This window comes from Leiobunum rupestre, chromosome 2 (assembly GCF_980474605.1).
Source record: "Leiobunum rupestre chromosome 2, qqLeiRupe1.1.hap1, whole genome shotgun sequence".
NCBI lineage: Eukaryota > Metazoa > Arthropoda > Arachnida > Opiliones > Sclerosomatidae > Leiobunum > Leiobunum rupestre.
This window is the reverse complement of record NC_143385.1, coordinates 53,558,144-53,568,518: the sequence shown is the minus strand read 5'-3', so window position 1 is coordinate 53,568,518 and position 10,375 is coordinate 53,558,144. Positions and strand designations below refer to the sequence as shown.

General features: G+C 34.4%; 1 long non-coding RNA gene across 1 annotated transcript; it reads right to left on the bottom strand.

Moving 5' to 3' along the window:
- Positions 1-6,947: 6,947 nt before the first annotated feature.
- LOC149958387 (uncharacterized) lies at positions 6,948-7,432 on the bottom strand. Its single transcript, XR_016478281.1, has 3 exons — positions 7,298-7,432; positions 7,162-7,230; positions 6,948-7,103 (listed from the first exon to the last, which is right to left on the bottom strand). It is a non-coding gene; the product is annotated as an uncharacterized LOC149958387 (long non-coding RNA).
- Between the last annotated feature and the right edge of the window lie 2,943 nt (positions 7,433-10,375).

Genomic DNA, 10,375 nt, shown 5'->3' with positions numbered 1-10,375 from the left:
GCTGTAAGTTGAGATACTTTATACTGTAATGATTCCACTTGTTTTCTAAGTTTGTAGATTGTTCGTCCTAATTCTCTGGTTGAGGTATTAAAATTTCGCTTTCGTAAGATGGGCGACGCCTGGGAATATCCTTGTACTTGGGTCTTTGGTTAGAATTATCAGAAAATGGTTCGTTTAATTCAGGTACTGTTGAGGCATTTGACACCGAGGAATTTTGTAATTGGTTTGAAGTATCACAAAATTTACCATTGAATTCCAATACTTTTGAGACTAAGGAACTTTGTAATTCATTTGGAATATCACAAAAGTATCATTGAATTCTAATAGTAAAGGAACTTTGTAGTTGGTTTGGAGTATCACAAATTATATTATTAACGTTTGACACTGAAGAATTTTGTACTTGGTTTGGAGTATCACAAATATCAGTTGCTATTGGCACTGAGGAACTTCGTTCAGAGTATTATGAAGTAATTGACTAGTTTCAGGTACTACAGGAGTAGAGAATCTTTGAAGTTTATTTGGAGTAAAAAGGGCTCTTCTAAAGTTGTCTTTCGTCATGGAATGGCTTCCAACGTTGTTTGGAAAAGGTGAACGTGGTATTCTCTTTTCCACATTACCGTTGTTTATTTTAGGCGACATTTGAGTATTAGTATAACTGGTATCTTTATTATTGTATAGAAAAGGTATGCCACTAGATAGAAGACGCTTTTTATTTGTTGAAATACTGAAATGCGAGGATTTAAAACGTTTACTGGAAATATTTGCTTCCCCTTTTGAGGCCATCCAGTTTTCATAGTATGCAAGGTCATTTCCTAAAATTGAATTAATCCATTTACTCCTTTTATTCTCTTCTTTTGGAAATGAATGGAAACTAATAGCCTCACTCCCAAGATCTCTCTTTTTACCCATTAATCTAGGTTGCTCTGAGGGATGTCATTATCATTGTTGGAAAAATGGTATTTTGCCCTCCGCATCCCTAAGTAAACGTGGGCGGTATTATTATTTCCTAAAAGAAAATTCCAAACCGATGTTTTAATTTCATTGCGTTTCAGGCCATACAGTACCTATTTTTTGAAGTTGAAGACTAATGTTTTCAAGATTGTGAAACCTGAAAATTGTCGGCTTATATGTAAATCATGTACGGCAGTCAAACTGTAAAACACTCTTTTTATTATAAAATCTTATATATATTTACCAACTTTGAGGTGACATAATTGAAGGTACAAAATAAACTTCTCTAGAAGAGAGAAGGCTAAGTGTCCCGACGCCCCCTTATATAACTCTACCGGTCTCCCAACCTAATTGGCTGGAGAAGAGAGCCCGTCCAGAAATCTTGACTTTAAGAACTTAATTTTAATTACATGTATATGATGTATTTAAAAAATAAATCTGCATCTGGATCTCCGTTTAGAAAACTATAATCAGGTGCTCCGCAGATCCGGCGCTTCGAAAGGAGCCGAGTCGGCTCCTAAAAAACCCAAAGCCGGAGCCAAACCTTATCAGCCGGTTTCATTCTGTTAGACAAAAAATAAATTAACAAATGAACGAAGGCTCCATAATCATTTTATTATGGATATTTCAATATAAGGAAATACAAAACTCATTTTTTAAAATGAAATTACGCTGGAACACCAAGAATTTTGTATTTTGAACTTTCCATAACAAACTTTTTGAACTCTATTCGTTAGCGAAACAGGTATAGGCGGCTTGCCAGTCGCTACCCCTGCAGCTTTATTTTCCTGCGCATATGGTTGATCAAAACCAACATGGCGACTGTTAAGACTCGAGGTGGAAGGAATTGTGCCGTTCCTTTACGTCATAATACCGCGTTTACAAAATTAAATGAACACGTAATTTCTGAAAAACAAACGTCGGTATTATCGTTTCACAAATTTCCCAACTGTAAGAAACAATTGAAATAAATTGTGGTTGACGAAAATAAAGTCTGGGAAAATGCCTTGCCAGCGGGCAAGAATTTGCAGCTCACACTTTGAGGATTGTGACTTTCTAGAAAGAAATGGTGAGTTGATAAACATTTCTTATTAGTTAATATAATTATATTTAGATGGAAAAACTGTGAAGCGCCGATTAAAATGCAATGCTATTCAAAGTAAGAATTTGCCAAGTACGCCTATTATTGAATCAACTCTTATTGTAAACAAAGCTGAGAGCCCAACATTGTGTAAATCGTTCTAAAGGTTGTGTATTTATGATACACTTGTAATATAAAAAATTTAAAACTATTCATTTAATTTCAGATCCTATCCTTGAAATTTCTACCGTGGCTAATTCGAGTGAACCAGTTTGCCTGATACTCCGGAAAATGTTACTACTAACTTAGCTATGCTCGCTCAAGTGGCAACTGAAGATCTGGAAAAATCCCAATTACCTAATGAGGCCAGATGTAATAAAACATTCTATTGGAATTCAAGTTTATTTGGAAAAACCTAAGAATAAGCAACAAACAGCTGGGATCTCTAGCGATGGGATGACGGCTAATGATTTGGTATCTCTTACTGGGATTGGAATTGAATTATTTGAGAGTATTTCTACTGAAGTTTTGGGGCTTGAGGACAACAGGGACCTTCCTGATTTCCTTATGCCTGTGAAAGATCGCGTATTATTAACTCTGATTAAGCTGACAATATTTTGACATTTACATTTTGTAATTATAGCATTTTGGTATTTGAACTCAATGTGATTATGTAACATGAACAAGGGAAAACATTGTTACAGATCAGTTTCGTAATGTAATATTGATTAAAAATAGAAAATGAATACCCTTGCAAGAACGCTTATCTAATAATTACCATTTATGTACAATAGTTTATTTCGATAAGAATGATGCGACAGAAAGCTTGTAAAAATAATTTATCCGAGATACAAGGAGGCCAGCGAAATATTTCTTAAACCCACATCTCTACTGATCAAGTGATTATCTTTCCCATAGCCCATGAGAGATGTCATACTAATTTTTATCTTTGAGGCACCAATTTCCAAATTTTATTAAACGGTAAAGCCCTTAATAGTTGACAATAGTTAACAATGATTAAAATACTGAATAATAATAATTGATACTATATAATAAATTTCCTGGGAAATTTTGATACTGCAGCTCTTACCGTGTCACATTCAAGCTTGCATAGGCATAAATTTTTAAAAGTGAAATAAAATTAAAAAGATTATGGTTATTTTAATAAACAATGTATACATTATTAAAAGCAGCTCAACCAAATTAAAAATTAACTTTAATAAAAATGTTTAGTAATAATAGTTAGTACTGTGATAGCTTACATTAATATGAGAAACTAATCGATCCAGAATGATTATACAGGGTCTTTTTTTTTGCTCGGAAAAGTGTTTTTTTTCAAAAACTATTTATAGTACCGATTTCAAATTTGGAAGGTCAATTCTCTATACCGGGGGACATCAGTTTGAGAAATTTGAGCGTTTTCGGTAATGTTTTTCACCAATTTTGAAAAATTATTTTTCGACCACTAGGTGCGAGTTAAAAAATTTCTATTATAAAGTTGTAGGCCGTCATCGAAAACCCTTAAAAATTGTTCACTCGACGAAAAACAACTTATTTATCAGTGAAAATTCGAGCTTGAAAAATTTACAAGTTGGTGAAGCCAAATTACGATTGTTTGAAACGATAATTGAAAAGGGAACAAGTCTAATACAAACGTAGTAGAGTTTTCACACTTGAAAAAATGTACACGTTTAGTTTTTAAATGCAGATATTTTATTCACATAAATTTTTACAAAACATTTTCAATAATATCACCATTGGCTGCAACACAGGTTTGTGCGCGGACAATTAAGTTCTCAAACGCTTTCTCTACCATTTCTGGTGTGACGTCTCGGCAAGCACTGATTATTCGTCTAATGAGTTCCTCCCTAGTTTCAATGGGCGTGGCGTATACCTTTGCTTTAACGAATCCCCAGATAAAATAATCCAGCGGTGTTAGGTCAGGTGACCTTGCTGGCCAATGCACTGGACCATTTCTCCCTATCCACCTTTCAGGAAACTCGTTGTTGAGGTGCTCAGTTACTTGCCGGGAAAAATGCGGAGGGGAGCCATCTTGCTGAAACCACAACTGACGTCTTTCAGCCAATGGAAGGTCGTCGATTGCGTCACTCAGTTCGTTCTGTAGAAAATGTAAATACCTTTGGCCGTTGAGGTTCGTCGGCAGGAAAAAGGGACCAATCAAACGGTTTCCAACAAGTCCAACCCAAACATTGACCCGTTCAAATTGAACCTGGTGATGATATTCAAAACCCCAATGTGGGTTGATGTCAGATCAAAGATGGCTGTTTTGATGATTAAAGGGCCCATCTCTAGAAAATGACGCTTCGTCGGAGAACAAAACATGGCGCAAAAATTAGCATTTAGTAACCAGTTGCTAAATTCATAACGTCTTTGATGGTCTCCGTCAATTAGTCCTTGGTGGAGCGTAGCTCTGTATGGGTGATAGCGATTCTTACGAAGAATTTTCCACACACGATTTGCAGAACAACCCAAATCAGCAGCGGCGTTAGCGCAACTGTGACGAGGATATGCCACAAAGTACGCGAGTACATTGTTCTCGAAGTCTAAATCCGGTTGACCCAATCCGCGAAACCTAGGTTGCAAGTTACCAAATTGATTGAAATCGTGAATTGCTCGTCTTACTGTATTTACAGATGGTGCTCCATTTGGATGTCTTTCTGCGAAGATTTCAGTCACTCTTCTAAGGTTTTGCGCTGCTTCTCCATAGTAAATGGCAACTATCTCGGTACGCTCAGCTACTGAATAACGAGGCATTGTTCGAAATATTATCAAACACTGATAATAATCTCCCAAAGTTTTCCTTTAAATACCCAATGCATGTTTAGGATTGACCTATAGCCTCGTGTTTTTTAAATCCGGTCGTTTTTTTAACCAAAGTTTCAACTGGATTAGGTAATTCGGTTTCAATTATCGTTTCAAACAATCGTAATTTGGCTTCACCAACTTGTAAATTTTTCAAGCTCGAATTTTCACTGATAAATAAATTGTTTTTCGTCGAGTGAACAATTTTTAAGGGTTTTCGATGACGGCCTACAACTTTATAATAGAAATTTTTTATCTCGCACCTAGTGGTCGAAAAATAATTTTTCAAAATTGGTGAAAAACATTACCGAAAACGCTCAAATTTCTCAAACTGATGTCCCCCGGTATAGAGAATTGACCTTCCATATTTGAAATCGGTACTATAAATAGTTTTTGAAAAAAAAAACACCCTGTATAAGAAAGTTGTATAATTTAGCTATTACCGTATACGTACAGGGGTGCAAAGGCTTAAGTTTTTAAATGTTGGTTAATGATTACCATTAATTTAAACAAGATTATGGTTATTTTATTTTTTAACCTATCGTGGAATCTTATTTTAAGAATAAGGAGTATTTTGACAAATTGTTACAATACGAGAATTGTTAAATTTGATATGATTATTATTAAGTGGTTTCGCGTATCAATGCCTTATGAGAAATCGAATCTGAATATAGACAAAAATAGTTTCAAATGAAGCATTTCATTTATTTTATTATAACACAAAAACGGCCAACTCGTCCACCGAATAAACTTCCCGTTCCAGGGACGGACCCGTATACCAATCCCAGGTATAATGGTACCGTTGCACGATTAAGCTTCCACTAAACATTTCGTTTTTAATGAAAATAATTTTAAAGCAAAAATAGGTTTTTAAAGTTCGCTGTACATTTCTTACATTTCGAAATTTGTTTTCTTGGTGCTTCTATGGGATCTATCCGGATTGAGAATGGTATTTGTATAGGAACGTGATAGTTCAATCGATAAACATTACAAATATGATATAGACTCAGAACAACTAAGTGCTTAACATTCGGTTATTATAGTATATTAATTTATTAAAATTAAATATTCTTATGTGTTATTGATTTAGACACGACTATCATCGACGTAGCTAAGTACTAATCATAATAAATAAATAGTCGGGGATTCTACAGGTGATGGGAATTCACATCGATGTTCGTGTAATTTTCCTGGTTTTATCTTGTTACTTTAAAGAAAAATAAAAAACCCGGTGTAATAATAATAATTTTCTCCTTACATACTATGTGTATCAATGCTTAAACTAACTTATCCTACAGGTGTTTGAATTTAACTATTGTTATTGGATTAAGAAACTGTAAATATGGTTTAAATCAAAATATTTTATTTTCATGACAATATTACATATTGCGTAATTTTATTTTCTACGCTTTGAACAATGCGCAATTTGAATTATTAGAATGATATTTACACACTATTGGACAGGGATCGGGTAGTTCTTGGTACTTCCCGTACGAAAATTTAATGGCTGTAATTGGGCTGCTGTTACAGTAAAACATTCCATTCATGAAAAACTGCAAAAGAGATGGATATATGCTGGAACACGGCAGAAATTGGGCCACAACCGGCCACATTACAGAAGTTTTATCTGTATTTGCAGCAACTGTTTTTCTAAAAAAAGCAGCATTGTTCCAGACACATTTGCAGCCCCTATACATCCCCATTACAGCAGCCCAGCAACACTATCCCGCACAGACCTAATCGGATACAAACATATATAAAACAATGAATTTATTGTCATAAGAACTTTTCGTTTAAAATAGTTCATTTTGTAATTTTAAAATATATTGTTTAATTCCAGCATCTTCTTCATCATCCTCCAGACTCTTTTTTCAAATTACGAACAACTGTAGAGCAGCGGTTGTTCAGGCATTTTGTAATTGTCCTCTGTGTAACTTTGCCACTTTTAGTTTCTTTAAAAGTTCGACTGATATAAGCTACAAAAATATAAGTTAAAATAATATACTTGTTATAGCGTTATATTAATGTTTCGGAATAGGTAATTTACCATTTTTACCTGAAACACTCATTCGTGATAATTTATTCACACCATGCAGCATGTTTAAAATTGTTATGGCAGATTTTTTGGAGAGGTGCAAAAATTTAAATGATGTTTTTGTGATTTTGTAAGAAAAACTATAGATCCCTCGTACAGTGGAACAGTTTTTTGAATTTCTAATTGTAAATTGGACCCACGTGATTGTTGAACCTATAAACATGATTCTTATAGATTTATCTAATTATTAATATCCTTAAAACTAACTAACTTGTGGCGTCATATCAGATTGTCCAAGACACTGTCCAGGCTTTTATTAAGCTCTCCAAATGTTTTGTAGCTTTATTGAAAAATGAGAAATATATTATTTAATTTGTTATTTACGACAAGAACCAGATTTAATTTACCGCTGTTTAGGTTGTCACACTTGGCGCAATTCGAACCCATTTGCTTTTCCAATTTTTTTTATCCTGAGATCTCTCTTCTCTGTTTTTGAAATTTCGTGGTATATAAGTCACAAAATCACAGAAAAATTTGACTATACACACCAATTTCCAAGTTAAGTTCCAAAATGGTAGAATCTATACTAGTAAATAGTAAGTAATATACTATAGAGACAGATACTTCTAGGTTTAAAAGAATATTGGGGAAACTTTTCGAGCTCACTCGCTCCTTTTCAACCCTTAGATAGAAATGGCGAAAAATCCATATACAACAAACAGATAGCAAAATCAGCGTACAGTTATTTTGTTGAACGCGCTCTAGAGAAAGAAACCTGGGCATAGATAAGCAGATAATAAACCTCTAGTATGGATAAACCAATTTATAGATAAGTATCCATAATCCTGTGAAATATAGATACTTCTCCATTAAACCGCTTACCCATACTAGCCATTTTTATAGATTCAAAATTACGGAGAGCCCATTTTACGGATCGCTATTTTAAACTCCGCCTATTTTCACCGCGTTTTATAGAGCCTCGCTTCCACTCTCGATTTATGGATACCTACAATAGTCATTCAACCAACTGATTTACCGACTTTGCGCTCTAGTGCCCCCCCGTCTTTTTTCCAACAATAGCGACACGAGAATTTCCTCGAAGAATACACTCGACCCTCTAACTTTTTTGACAAGAATAAGACGCCTTTCGCGGCGCGCGTTCAATTGCTTAAAAAGAATATTCATTGAAATAACGAGACTATTTTTTTACTGTTTTTTTTTTAATTTTGAAAATACACCAGATTCGGTAATTGAGTAAAACAAAGAAAGAACAGATTGTACGCTTGAAGGGAAGATGACAGGTTACGTCTTTCAATCAGATTGGTATAATCGCTAATTACATTAAATAGATTGGCATAACAACCAAATTTTCTCACGACATCTTCAAATATATCAGAATCTCCCTGTCCGAAATTGATATCCTCAATATCTTCGCAGTCAGGATATCCGGCTACTCGCTAGACGTGAAGTTTGAGTACTTCGAACATCGCCTCGATGCAGGGCCGCTCTTTATCAATTTCAGTCAAATGTTTATCCACGGCGTGAATACATAAATTCAAGGCTAATATTCCTGACAAATAAATGCAATGGTATTAGAACAATTTTGTGAAAATTTAACATGCAAATTGAGAACTCTCTCTTCACGGAAAATGAGTCGCTAAATAATCTTTCAGCGCTAATCGAGCGACTATTTCATCAGCGTTTTCGGAATTCGTATCTCTAGGTTTGGGCTGGGGGTACATTTTTTTTTAATTTCGTCAATTTCTTCCAGCCACCTTGGCTGAAATGTATCCTTCTTCAGACCTTCCACAAAATTTTGTAGGGCAAAACATGTCGCGATTACGTCCGGAGCCAGGGAAAAATGTACATCCATACGTTTCATTACCATTCTCCACCTAGCTTTTAATCTCCCGAATGTTGTTTCCACGGTCATACGAGCTGAGCTCAGATATACGTTAAACTACTTTTTTTTTAAATTTTACCTTTAAATTTTACCCGGCACCTTGCATTTCGAATGCTTTTACAGAAGTAACAACATTAATTTTATGTAATAATATAAATATTAAAATATAAGACATACCACAATTTATTATCCACAACTGCTTGTAAAACGTATGACGCATATTGCTTCCTGTTTATGAAATCCCTAAAAATGTTAAAAATATAAATTTTACAGTTTTTTAACCGTGGATTCAAAAGTAACCAATACTTACTTATGTCCTTCTTCTGGGGGAATAAATGGAAAATGGGTCCCGTCGATATCACCGTAAACTTGAGGAATTGCATATTGCAATTCATATTGTTTTGCAATTTCAATTGCTTCTTATTCATTAAAGAAAGATATGAAGTCTGATAACAAAGATCGATAAATCAAAAGACAAAACATGAACGCCGAAAAGGTTGGCCACTACGTGAAATTCGCAACAGCTTGCTAATTTAAACACCGCAATCCCGATACGTTTTCTGACTGGCACTGGTTCCCTTACATAATTTTCACACGGTTTCATACCGTCGCCAACTTTATCGCACAATTGATCAAATCCTTCAAAACTTAAAATAAAGTTTATGGAAAGTCTGATGTCAAATACCAGAAATAGGGGGACATAACAATGTTATTTTAAAGATTAGAAGGTGTTCCACGGTGGTAATGACCTCCTTGCTAAGGCTGTGTGCAAGTTAGCGGATACAGATGGGGTGCGTCCCCCCCCTTGATGATTTGTTTTACACCCATAGCTCAAGATGTCTTATAGCGCCCCCCCCTGAGGTTTTTCTGTATCCGCTAGTGTGTGAAACATGAAAACGGCATAATTTTGAAGTATCAGTAACAATACATGTACGTGATATAGGGTTTTCAATGAAAAATTAATTTGACTTTGTACCTAATAGAAACGTAGAATTACACAAAACCTCTAGTTCATCAAACGTTTAGTAATTTTTTTCATCAGTAGTTCAATTATGAAAACCCTGACCTATTAAAGTGTTTACTAGATAAGTTTTCGAAAAAATATAGTATCAAACAATGTAATATTTATTCTACTATAATAATAATGATCGAATTAAAAGAACAGACAATTAATTATTAAAATGATGCCCGTCTCCAATTGTATGGGATTTCAGACAAAATATTTAATGGGAAGAGAAAATATTTTTAGAAGATTAAAGTATTTTTATAACATAATGGAACGTGTTGTGTTCTCTTTACATTTTCAAAAATTGAACCATTTGTTAATCCTAATGTATGTTATATCTATTATAGAAATATTATTGTTGATCATACGCTTTTAAAAACAATTAGCTTCCCTGTAGTATACTACATACAATAATTTGCAGTGGCGTAGCTAATGGGAGGTCTCATTTTGAAGCCTTTTTATAGGATACTTTTATCTTAAATAGTTTATTTTGTCTTGCTGAGCAACGTCATATCTACAAGCCTACTGGCAAAAACGATTCAAATACAAATTATAACTAACAAAAAGTGGTATAAG